This window comes from Pan troglodytes, chromosome 13, assembly GCF_028858775.2.
Source record: "Pan troglodytes isolate AG18354 chromosome 13, NHGRI_mPanTro3-v2.0_pri, whole genome shotgun sequence".
In the NCBI taxonomy this organism is placed as follows: Eukaryota; Metazoa; Chordata; class Mammalia; order Primates; family Hominidae; genus Pan; species Pan troglodytes.
In genome coordinates, this window is record NC_072411.2 from 61,678,062 (window position 1) to 61,691,245 (window position 13,184).

At 38.5% G+C, this 13,184-nt stretch overlaps 1 protein-coding gene across 36 annotated transcripts in view; it reads right to left on the reverse strand.

The window, feature by feature from the left end:
- BAZ2B (bromodomain adjacent to zinc finger domain 2B) overlaps window positions 1–13,184 on the reverse strand; it is a 415,244-nt gene that overhangs the window by 330,912 nt on the left and 71,148 nt on the right. For 25 of the 36 annotated variants that reach the window (XM_063790194.1, XM_063790178.1, XM_063790201.1 and 22 more), the window contains exon 4: window positions 9,029–9,170. The exons of the other annotated variants lie outside the window; for them this stretch is intronic. The gene's annotated coding sequence lies outside the window, so the exon portion shown is untranslated. The remainder of the gene's footprint in view (window positions 1–9,028; window positions 9,171–13,184) is intronic. 36 annotated transcript variants of the gene reach the window in all.

Genomic DNA, 13,184 nt, shown 5'->3' on the forward strand with positions numbered 1-13,184 from the left:
CTTAAATATAAACAGGCTAAATACCCCAACTAAAAGACACAGACTGGCAAAATGGATAAAGAGTCAAGACCCATTGGTGTGCTGTATTCAGGAGACCCATCTCACATGCAAAGATGCACACAGGCTCAAAATAAAGGGATGGAGGAATATTTAGCAAGCAAATGGAAAGCAAAAAAAAAAAAAAAAAGCAGAGGTTGCAATTCTAGTCTCTGAGAAAACAGACTTTAAACTAACAAAGATCAAAAGAGACAAAGAAGGCCATTACATAATAGTAAAGGGATCAATGCAACAAGAGGAGGTAACTATCCTAAATATATATGCACCCAATACATGAGCACCCAGATTCATAAAGCAAGTTCTTAGAGACCTACAAAGAGACTTAGACTCCCACATAATAATAGTGGGAGACTTTAACACCCCACTGTCAATATTACACAGATCAACAAGACAAAAAGTTAAGAATATTCAGGACTTCAACTCAGCTCTGGACCAAGCGGATCTAATAAACACCTATATAACTCTCCACCCCAAATCAACAGAATATACATTCTTCTCAGCACCACATCACACTTATTCTAAAATTGACCACATAAGACGTAAAACACTCCTCAGCAAATGCAAAAGAATGGAAATCATAACAAACACTCTCTCAGACCATAGTGCAATCAAATTAGAACTCAGGATTAAGAAACTCACTCAAAACTGCACAACTACATGGAAACTGAACAACCTGAATGAATACTGGGTAAATAACAACATTAAAGCAGAAATAAAGATATTCTTTGAAACCAATGAGAACAAAGACACAACGTCCCAGAATCTCTGGGACACATTTAAAGCAGTGTGTAGAGGGAAATTTATAACACTAAATGCCCACAAGAGAAAGGAGGAAAGATCTAAAATTGACACTCTAACATCACAATTAAAAGAACTAGAGACGCAAGATCAAACAAATTCAAAAGCTAGCAGAAGACAAGAAATAACTAAGATCAGAACAGAACCAAAGGAGATAGAGACATGAAAAACCCTTCAAAAAATCAATGAATCCAGGACCTGGTTTTTTGAAAAGATCAACAAAAGAGATAGACCACCTGCCAGACTAATAAAGAAGACAAGAGAGAAGAATCAAATGGACGCAATAAAAAATGATGAAGTGGATGTCACCACTGATACCATAGACATACAAACTACCATCAGAGAACACCATAAACACCTCTACGCAAATAAACTAGAAAATCTAGAAGAAATGGATAATTTCATAGACACATACACCGTCCCAAGTCTAAACAAAGAAGAAGTTGAATCCCTGAATAGACCAATAACAAGTTTTGAAATTGAGACAGTAATTAATATCCTACCACACAAAAAAAGTCCAGGACCAGACGGATTCACAGCTGAATTCTTCTACCAGAGGTACACAGAGCAGTTGGTACCATTCCTTCTGAAACTATTCCAAACAATAGAAAAAGAGGGAATCCTCCCTCTTTTTATGAGGCGAGCATCATCCTGATACCAAAACCTGGCAGACACACCAAAAAAAAAAAAAAAAAATTCAGGCCAATATCCTTGATGAACATCAACGTGAAAATTCTCAATAAAAAACTGTCAAACCAAATCCAGCAGCACATCAAAAAGCTTATCCACCACGATCAAGTCAGATTGAACCCTGGGATGCAAGGCTGGTTCAACATATGCAAATCAATAAACGTAATCCATCACATAAACAGAATCAATGACAAAAACCACATGATTATCTCAATAGATGCAGAAAAGGCCTTTGATAAAATTCAAAACCCCTTCATGCTAAAAACTCTCAATGAACTAGGTATTGATGAAGCATATCTCAAAATAATAAGAGCTATTTAAGACAAACCCACAATAAATATCATACTAAACGGGCAAAATTTGGAAGCATTCCCTTTGAAAACCAGCACAAGACAAGGATGCCCTCTCTCACCTCTCCTGTTCAACATAGTATTGGAAGTCCTGGCCAGGGCAATCAGGCAAGAGAAAGAAATAAAGGGTATTCAAATAGGAAAACAGGAAGTCAAATTGTCAATGTTTGCAGATGACATGATTGTGTATTTAGAAAACCCCATTGTCTCAGCGCAAAATCTCCTTAAGCAGATAAGCAATTTTAGCAAAGTCTGAGGATACAAAATCAAAGTGCAAAAATCACAAGCATTCCTACATACCAATAATAGAGAAACAGAGAGCCAAATCATGAGTGAACTCCCATTCACAACTGCTATAAAGAGAATACAATACCTAGGAATCCAACTTACAAGGGATGTGAAGGACCTCTTCAAGGAGAACTACAAACCACTGCTCAAGGAAGTAAGAGAGGACACAAACAAATGGAAAAACATTCTATGCTCATGGATAGGAAGAGTCAATATTGTGAAAATGGCCATACTGCCCAAAGTAATTTATACATTCAATGCTATCCCCATCAAGCTACCAGTGACTTTCTTCACAGAATTAGAAAAAACTACTTTAAATTTCATATGGAACCAAAAATGAGCCCGCATGGCCAAGACAATCCTAAGCAAAAAGAACAAAGCTGTAGGCGTCACGCTACCTGACTTCAAACTATACTACAAGGCTACAGTAATCAAAACAGCACAGTACTGGTACCGAAACAGATATATAGACCAATGAAACAGAACAGAAACCTGAGAAATAACACCACACATCTACAACCATGTGATCTTTGACAAACCTGAGAAAAAGAAGCAATGGGGAAAGGATTCCCTATTTAATAAATGGTGTTGGGAAAACTGGCTAGCCATATGCAGAAAACTGAAACTGGACCACTTCCTTACACCTTATACAAAAATTAACTCAAGACGGATTAAAGACTTAAACGTAAGACCTAAAACCATAAAAACCCTAGAAGAAAACCTAGGCAGTACCATTCAGGACATAGGCAAGGGCTAAGACTTCATGAATAAAACACCAGAAGTAATGGCAACAAAAGCCAAAATTGACAAATGGGATTAATTAAACTAAAGAGCTTCTGCACAGCAAAAGAAACTATCATCAGAGTGAACAGGAAACCTACAGAATGGGAGAAAATTTTTGCAATCTATCCATGTGACAAAGAGCTAATATCCAGAATCTACAAAGAGCTTAAACAAATTTACAAGAAAAAACAAACAACCCCATCAAAAAGTGGGGTGGGTGCAGGATGTGAACAGGCACTTCTCAAAAGAAGACATTTATGCAGCAAACAAACATGAAAAAAAGCTCATCATCACTGGTCATTAGAGAAATGCAAATCAAAACCACAATGAGCTACCATCTCATGCCAGTTAGAATGGCAATCATTAAAATGTCAGGAAACAACAGATGCTGGGGAGAATGTAGAGAAATAGGTATGCTTTTATACTGTTGGTGGGAGTGTAAATTAGTTCAACCATTGTGGAAGACAGTGTGGCAATTCCTCAAGGATCTAGAACTAGAAATACTATTTGACCCAGCAATCTCATTAGTGGGTATATACCCAAAGGATTATAAATCATGCTACTATAAAGACACATGCACACGTATGTTTATTGCAGCACTATTCACAATAGCAAAGACTTGGAACCGACCCAAATGCCCATCAATGATAGACTGGATAAAGAAAATGTGGCACATATACAACATGGAATACTATGCGGCCATATAAAAGGATGAGTTCATGTCCTTTGCAAGCACATGGATGAAGCTGGAAACCATCATTCTCAGCAAACTAACACAAGAACAGAAAACCAAACACCTCATGTTCTCACTCATAAGTGGGAGCTGAACAATGAGAACACATGGACACAGCGAGGGGAACGTCACACACTGGGGCCTGTTGGGGGCTAGGGGGCTAGGGGAGGGATAGCATTAGGAGAAATACCTAATGTAGACGATGGGTTAATGGATGCAGTAAACCACCATGGCATTTGTATACCTACGTAACAAACCTGCACATTCTGCACATGTACCCCAGAACTTAAAGTATAATAAAAAATAAAATATAAAGAAATAAAAATTAAAAAGTATGAGGGACATATACAGTATGAAGCACTTTACAGTGAATTCCAGTATTTATCGTTAAGTGAAGAAAGCAAGTTGGAGAAAAATGTAGTATGGTATGTCACCATTCATCTAAATATTTACCTATTTTTTAACTGAAAGGATAAATTAAAACCTTTAAAAAAACATGGTTACCTAAAAGGAGGAAGGGAGCAGAGTAGTAAAAATAGGAACAGTACAGTATGTGGGTATCTCATAAAACCTGTATTGTAGATGTGAATTTGGAACCATATAAAGTCATTTACATTATTATAATAAAAGAGAAACAAAGTTAAAAAGCAGGCCAGTTGCACTGGCTTGCATCTGTAATCCCAGTGCTTTGGGAAGCCAAGGCAGGAGGATTGCTTGAGCCCAGGAGTTCAAGGCTGCAGTGGGCTATGACCATGCCACTACATTTTAGCCTGGGCAAGAGAGTGAGACTGCATCTCAGAAAAACCAAAAAAACAAAATACAATCCCATAAAAGTGAAACCCAAATAAATAAATGAACTTACTTGTATGTGAAGTTGGTGGCATAACCATAGAGAATTATTCCAAGTGACTTTAAAACACAACAACTAAAACACACTAATTTAACAGTATATAGTATTCAAAGCAACAAGACAAAACAGCAACTGAAATTATCACTAACCGTATTCTTATGCTATTATTGGTGGTGTTATTGTAACACTGTTGCAAGCACAGTCTGAGAAAAAGCAAATGGCCAGGCCCAGTGGCTCACGTGTGTAGTCCCAACATTTTGAGAGGCCCAAGTAGGAGGATTGCTTGAGCTCAGGAGTTAGAGACCAGCCTCGGCAACGTGGTGAAACCCCAACTTTACAAAAAAATTTTAAAATTTACCCGGGCATGGTGGTACACACCTGTAGTCCCAGGTACTCAGGAAGTTGAGGTGGGAGGACTGCTTGAGCCCAGGAGGTCAAAACTACAGTGAGCCATGATTGTGCCACTGCATTCCAGCCTGGGCAACAAAGCAAGACCCTGTCAAAAAATAAATGAATAAATAAATAAAAAGAAAAAAATGAATATGTTGGTGTTTTTGGGAAATTAATTTTTGAATTGCATAAAAACTCTGTGATACTGAATTTAAAATGTATGTATTAGAATGAACTCATTTTATATTTTATACTTAAAAATACATCTTACTTGCATACTGTAAATACCTAGAAACAGGGACCAGTGTATAGCAACCAGCACATACCCACAGTATACAGATTATGGTCTCTATACACCATCTACCCCTAAAAAATTCCATGAAGCAATGGCTGACTCCATATTTGGGTCAAGAAATATTCAAAAATGAGCTTAGAATACCCTGTCACACCAGTAAGCATGGAAATTATGAAAGATTATTGGTGCCATGTCAAAAGGACTTGGTAGCCAATTTGAAGGGTCCAATATGAGGTGGCTCCCATTGGCCGAAGATGAAACAATTTGAATGTTAACAATAACTGCAATGGATAGAAACATAACAAATGTGTATTTTAATAAATGAGTTCATAATTATACTAAAAAAACCTTTTTGTTCACCTTTGAATGATGCTAGGGAACCAACTCATTTTGAAAACTGGTAAATAAAGGTAACAAATCAAGAATTTACTCAACATTTCCTTTCAAATGTTGGTAAGAAACCAAATTTCAAATGGTACATGCAAATATATGTGTCCAATATATGTATGTGTATATATATATGTACATATATATATCACAAGATTTCAACATAGATTTCATTTTTAAAAAGAAGAAATTTAAAGATCTCATTGTCCTTTAACAGTTATAGGTAAGCTTCAGACAATCTACCTGTGAGTTTCAATGCAGACAAAATGAAGAGGGAATATAATTACCATTCTCCTTATCTGGTAAGTCAGAAATTTAGCAATTCATTAAGACAAAATTAACAAAATATTGGAGTAACAGAAAGTTTTTGAAGTAATTTTACATCAGGTACATAGAGATCATTTGTATGATCTTTCCCATGACAATCCTGTATGAAATCCAAGGGCATAATAACAAATAGAATAAATTGATTGAGTTAACTAACAGACTGCTGTTCACCCAAGCCAGTCACACAAAGCTGTGTAGGTTATGCACAGCACTACAGGGGCATCAATGTGCTGGGCCTGATTCTGCCCAGCTTATAAAAGTCAAATGCTAAATTCTCAGGAATTTTGCAAGCTGGTTATTAAATAGTCATTACCAAAAAATAAATATCTTCAAACATAAAATAAATTTAAATTTATTTATTAAAAACAAGTCCTTAAAACTCATCACATCTTACTCTACTATTATGTATGCACTTGAGGTTATTTATCTCTATTGTACTATGGCAAAGAAACACCTATGTAGTGGTGTGCTACTGTCCATCTCTTCCCAACTCTGTGATAAGTGATGTCATGTTGGAAGCCTGAAATCAGCCATGGTGGGAATGTTTACGCCTCATATATAACTTAATGTGGGCTATAATTTAATGTGGTGCTGATAAACTTAAGAAAGAGACAGAAAAAATTTACATAGTGCAAATTAAAGTGATACACTGTAAATATCACAAGAAATGAGGTTCCAATATTTCAAAACTATTAAAAATCTAGCAAGAAGTTGTTCACATCACTGATGAAAAAGTAAAGTTCCAACATATACTTTTGTTGTTTTATGTTCCTCTTACTCGTTTAAACAAAAATATCAATAAACATGCATGTCAGAATTGCATTTGCTCAACAATTGCAACCATAGATTGGCTACCAGTAAGACTACAGACACAAGGGTTGGGTAAAAATCAACTAGAGCATTCTGTGAGAATCAACTGGCTATATGAATTTTACAAGACAGTACTGCATATTTTATTATTATTTGTGAATTGTATGATACCGCTGTTACATCAATAGAATTTATAAACTTAGGTATGTACTTATAAGCATACATTTTTATTCCCAGAAAGTCTTTTTTTTTTTTTTTAGACAAGGTCTCACTCTCCCAGAAAGTCTATTTTTAAAAGAGTTACCAGCACACCTCTGTTGAGGCGGAGCAAAACTGCTAGCCCTTGAAGAATGCACAGTCCAACTGAGAGGCATTCACACCCCAAAGTATCTGATACATTGTGATAACTACTCTAATATAAATATTCAAAATAAAATGATTACACAATTTACTTAGTAAGGAATGACTACTTTTTCTGGGTAGAGACAGGCGAAGGAGAATACATATCCTCAGTGTGTTAAAGAGGCCACCTGACAGTGATTAAACCATGTTTGCATCATAGGTTGTCCTCACATATTATCTTCAGCATTAAAATTCATAATAGTTTAGCCCTGAAGGACAGTTTCAAGCTATTCATGGTACTACCACATGCCATTTGGGAAAGCTCCCTGAAATCAATAAAATGGTCTTTTTTAGGGTCATGGGGAAATGTTTTTATCTCATATCTGATTTTAAAAATTCATGACTACCTTCTCTCTTGACAGCCAGTATGTTTCAGGTTGGAAACCAGAGTTTTTATATTCACTGCCCATTTATTTTCATTTTATTCTTTTTTTTTTTTTTTAAGATAGAGTCTCACTCCGTCACCCAGGCTGGAGTGCAGTGGCACGATCTCGGCTCACTGCAACTCTGCTACCCAGGTTCAAGCAATTCTCATGCCTCAGCCTCCCAAGTAGCTGGAATTACCAGAACGTACCACCACATCCAGCTGATTTTTGTATATTTAGTAGAGATGAGGTTTTGGCATGTTGGCCAGGCTGGTCTTGAACTCCTGACCTCAGGTGATCTACCCACCTCGGGCTCCCAAAGTGCTGGGATTACAGGTGTGAGCCACCGTGCCCAGCCATATTTTCACTGTATTCTAAAAAATATATACACAAGGACCAAAATTCAATAATGAGTACAATTTTCACTACTGCCTTTAATAAGAGAATCAAGATCAGAGTTCACATTTATAGACAATTATGTTCTAGGAATAGCACAGTGTGAGAATATTCTAGTGCAATTTCTTTAACGTAATGGTGATCTTTCTTGTTCTATAGCTGCTGCTCTGTTAATACTGATCTCAACACATCATTTTTAGAAAACTTTTTTGACTCACAAAATAATCACAAGCCAATTTTTAAAAATCTCATCCCCTTTTTGCATGGATTTTCAATATGAAAGGAACAAGCTGTCAAGCACTTCCCCCCTTACATGAACCGCATGTAGATCAAAGATTTGCTCATACCCTTGCCATAGAAAATCTGCATCCAACTGTAATGGTAATTATCCATTAGCATGCACATGTTAGAATAATTGTGCTTTCATATTATATATTGTTGATATTATACTGTCCAAAAGTATCATGTGTATAAAGAATTTTGACGAGTTGATTTTTGCCTTCACTATAGACAAAATATTATTTCGCTGCTGGTTTAATGAATTTAGCAACTGTGTGGTTTTATGTCTGATTTTACTCTGAGGAGTGCAATACTGAATGATAACTTCCTTAGCTTTAGTTTCTTCTCCACCTTTGAAGACAAAAATACTAAAAAGCATTATTTTCTGCTTATTCTGGAAAGCGTTTACTGTTTTACCAGTAATGTTTACTGAAAATGTCACTGAGTTTTGTTTAAAAGATAGTCAATGACTTTAAAACATCCCTAGCCTGAATGACTTAAAATTACTTTTTAAAACTTCTCTCTTTTTCCCTCCATATATTTAATGAAGAGACAATCCAAAGAGAGGCGAATTATCTTTGGAGAAACAAAACAAGTGGCAGAAGTCACATGGCTACAAGGTGCTACAAACAGGATTTTTTCAAATAGCAAAGAAAAATGGCCATACCATGAGAAATTTAGTATGGCTAAAGTCTAGGAATAGAAAGAAGACATGTCAGCTGGAATTTTGTGGCAACTTTAATGTGCAGCTTTGGGTGGAGGAATGGGATTCAGCTGTTTGAGATTTTCTGGGAGGTTTGCCCTATCTACTCAGGAAAGGGAACATACCTTGTTCTCACTGAGAGATAATCCTTGGAATTTAGATCATTCCCTCAATTTAGGAGTCCTGAAGCTTCTGCTTCTGCCAAGAAATCAGTGTTAATTCTTCACTTTTCAGCTTTTAGTCATCTCTTCTCAGCAGCTGTTTCTACTTTCACAGAGTAAGAGAAAGAAAAATGTAAAAAAAAAATAAAAAATAAAAAATAACAAAACCCAAAACAAAAACTCCATAAATCGATTCCTCTACTATTTCAGGTATATTAATGATGAGTCTCAAGATCACAGCTTTTTCGGAGCACATGTGGTCCTGGGAGCCACACTATGCTTTAGGAAATTTTCTATTTCTTTCCTTGGCTATCATCTTTTGAAATGTATGATGAAATTCTATCCTGTTTGTTATTTCTGGTTGCTGCTGGTGAATAATTTGTTTCTTTTTTTTTTCTTGTCTGGTTCTGCTACTCTTCCCTTCCTCTTTTTAACATTGTTATAGTGCATATTTTTAGGTATCATAGGAGGACATTTCTGTAGCTTCTTTCTACCAGCTTTAAACAGGAGTCTTTTTTCCTAATTGAAAACATGCTTAATTGAAACCATGCAGATATCTAAAGCATTGTTTAGATAATAATGGTCCATAATGGCAAAGCTGATACTCAAGAGGTATCTTACTCTTTAAAACAAAAAGTCCCTGGGCAACATAGGGAGACCCTGTCTCTATAAAAAATTTAAAAAATAGCCAGGTGTGGTAGCACATGCCTGCAGTCTCAGATACTAGGGAGGCTGAAGTGGGAGGATTGCTTAAGCCTGGGAGGTCAAGGCAGCAGTGAACCATGTTCATGCCACTGCACTCCAGCGTAGGTGACAGAACAAGACTCCATCTCAAACAAAAGAAAACAAATAGAAAAAACATAACATGGATAACGGGGGGCAGAGCACGGTGGCAGAATAGAAGCCTACACTGCTCGACCCCCAAATGGAACACCAAATTTTAATTACTATCTGCACACAGAAAATCACCATCACAAAAACCAAAAGTAAGGTGAGCAATCACAGTACCTGGCTTTAATTTCATATTCCTGAAAGAGGCATTGAGGAGGGCAGGAGAGATGGTCTTCAATTGCCACTGCCTCCCCGCTCCCACCTCCTGACAGTAGTTGTGTTGCATGGAGAGAAACTCTCACCACTGTGGGGAGGGAGAATGCAGCTCCTGGGAGAATTATACTGAACTCAGTGATGCCCTGTCATAGTGGAGAATAAACCTGTGCTGGACTCAGCTGGCACCTATGCATGCAGGGGGCTTTTGGACTACAGCATTTGGATCAGAACTAGGCAGAGGGAAATCACTCATCGCGGTGGTCAGCACTTGAGTTTCTTGACAAGCCTCACCACTGTGGGCTGAAGTGCTCTGGGGTCCCAGGTAAACTTGAAAGACAGTCTAGGACACAAGGACTGCAATTCCTAGGCAAATCCTAATGCTAGGCTGGGCTTAGAGCCACGGAACTATGGTGGCATGTGACCTAGGAAGATACTAGTTGGGGTGGCTATAGGAGTGCTTATGCCATCCCTCTCCCAATCCAGGCAATCCAGCTTGTAGCAATGAAAGTGACCTCCCTCCTTTTGCTTAAGGAGAGCTAAGAGTAATAAAGAGGACTTGGTCTTGCATATTGGAAACCAGCTCAATCACAATAGGATAGGGCACTGGGCAGAGTTGTGAGGCCCCCACTCCAGGCACTAGCTTCCAGATGACATTTCTAGACATACCCTGGGCCAAAAGGGAATCCACTACCTTCAAGGGAAGGACCTAGTCCTGGGAAGATTCATCACCTGCTGACTAAAGAGTCCTTGGGCCCTGAATAACCAGCAGCAATACCTGGGGAGTACACAGTGGGCCTCAGACTCTGAGATGTACTGGCTTCAGGTGGGACCCAGCACAATCCCAGCTGTGGTGGCTATGGTGGAAGACTCCTTCTGTTTGAGAAAAGTAGAGGAAAAAGTAAAGGGGACTTTGTCTTGCACCTTAGGTACCAGCTTGTACACAGTGGGGTAGAGCAACAAGCAGGCTCTAAGGGTCCCTAAGTCCAGGCCTAGGCTCTTGGACAGAATTTCTGGACCTGCCCTGGGAGGGGCTCCAGAGGGGAGCCCACTGTCCTGAGTGTGAGTCCCAGGCCTGGCAGCATTCACCATAAGCTGATAAAAGAGTCTTTGGGCTTGAACTGAACATCAGCTGTGGCCTGGCAGAACCTGCCATGGACTGTTGGTGGTGCTGGCCACAAGAAGAAGCTCCGCTGCCTGTGGAAAGGAGAGGAAACACTGGGGAAGGCCTCTATATTGTGGTTTGAGTGCTAGCTTAGCCATAGTAAAATAAAACATCAGGTAAATTGCTAAGGCTTTTTATTTTTATTTTTTTCGAGACCCTCTGTCACCTAGGCTGGAGTGCAGTGGCACGATCACAGCTCACTGCAGCCTCAACTTCCCACACTCAAGCAATCCTCCCACCACAGCCTCTCAAGTAGCTGGGACTACAGGTGCACACCACCATGCCCGAGTAATTTTTTTTGTATTTTTCTGTAGAGACAGGGTTTCACCATGTTGACTACACTGGTCTCGGACTTGTGAGCTCAAGCAATCCATCTACCTCAGCCTCCCAAATTGTTAGGATTACATGTGTGAGCCACCACACCTGGCTGTAAATTTCTAAAGTTTTTGACTCCAATCCTTGGCTCCCAGACAGCATCTCTGGATATGCCGGGGACCTGGAGGAACTTGCCACCCTGAAGGAAAGGTCCTTGGGCAAGGCCCATTGCTGTGCTGGCTTCAGGTCTGACCCACTGCAGTAACAGTAGTGGTGGCTAGAAGGGTGCTTGCATCACCATACCCCCAGTTCCAGGTGACTTAGCACACAATGAGAGAGACTCCGTTTGTCTGGAAGAAAGTAAGAAAAAAGAACAAAAGTCTCTGCGTGGTAATCAAGAGAATTCTGGCTCTTATCCATGACCACCAAGGAGATACCTTAGGCATGAGTCCACAAAAACCACAGCATTATTGGGCTTGGGGCCCAAGTCCCTTTGAATACCTAGAAAGACTTCTCAAGAACGACAGGCACAAACAAGCCCAGACTGTGGAGACTATAATAAATACCTAACTCTTCAATGTCCAGACACTGATGAACATCTATAAGCATCAGCATCATCCAGGAAAACATCACCTCACCAAATGAACTAAGTAAGACACCAGGGAACAATCCTGGAGAAAAAGAGATATATGACCTTTCAGACAAAGAATTCAGAATAGCTGTTGTGAGGAAGCTTCAAAGAATTCAAGATAACACAGATAAGTCATTCAGAATTCTATCAGGTAAGTTTAACAGAGAGATTGAAATAATTTAAAAGAATCAAGCAGAAATTCTAGAGTTGAAAATGCAATTGACATGCTGAAGAATGCATCAGAGTTTTTTAATAGCAGACTTGATTAAGCAGAAAAAAAACAGTGAGCTTGAAGACAAGCTATTTAAAAATACAAAGTCAGAGGAGACAAAAGAAAAAAAAATACAATGAGGCATGCCTACAAGATCTAGAAAATAGCGTGAAAAGGGCAAATCTAAGAGTTACTGGCCTTAAAGAGGAGGTAGAGAAAGAGACAGGGGTAGAAACTTTATTCAAAGGGATATAAAGAAATTCCCAAAGTTAAAGACATCAACATTCAAGTACAAGAAGGCTACAGAACACCAAGCAGATTTAATCCAAAGAAGATTATCTCAAGAAATTTAGTAATCAAACTCCCAAAGGTCAAGAATAAATAAAATATTCTAAAAGCAGCAAGATAAAAGAAATAAACAGCATACAATGGAGCTCCAATATGTCTGGCAGCACACTTTTCAATGGAAACTTACAGGCCAGGAGAGAGTAGCATAACATATTTAAAGTGTTGGGAAAACACACACACACACACACACACAAAGCAACAACAACAACAACAAAAACCACTTTTACCCTAGCATTCTATATCCAGCAAAAATATTCTTCAAATCAGGAAGGACAAAGATGTTCCCAGACAGACGAAAGCTGAGGGCTTTCATCAAGACCAGACCTGTCCTACAAGAAATCTTAAAGGGATTTCCTCAATCTGAAAGAAAAGGACATTCATAAGCAAGAAGAAATCATCTGAAGTT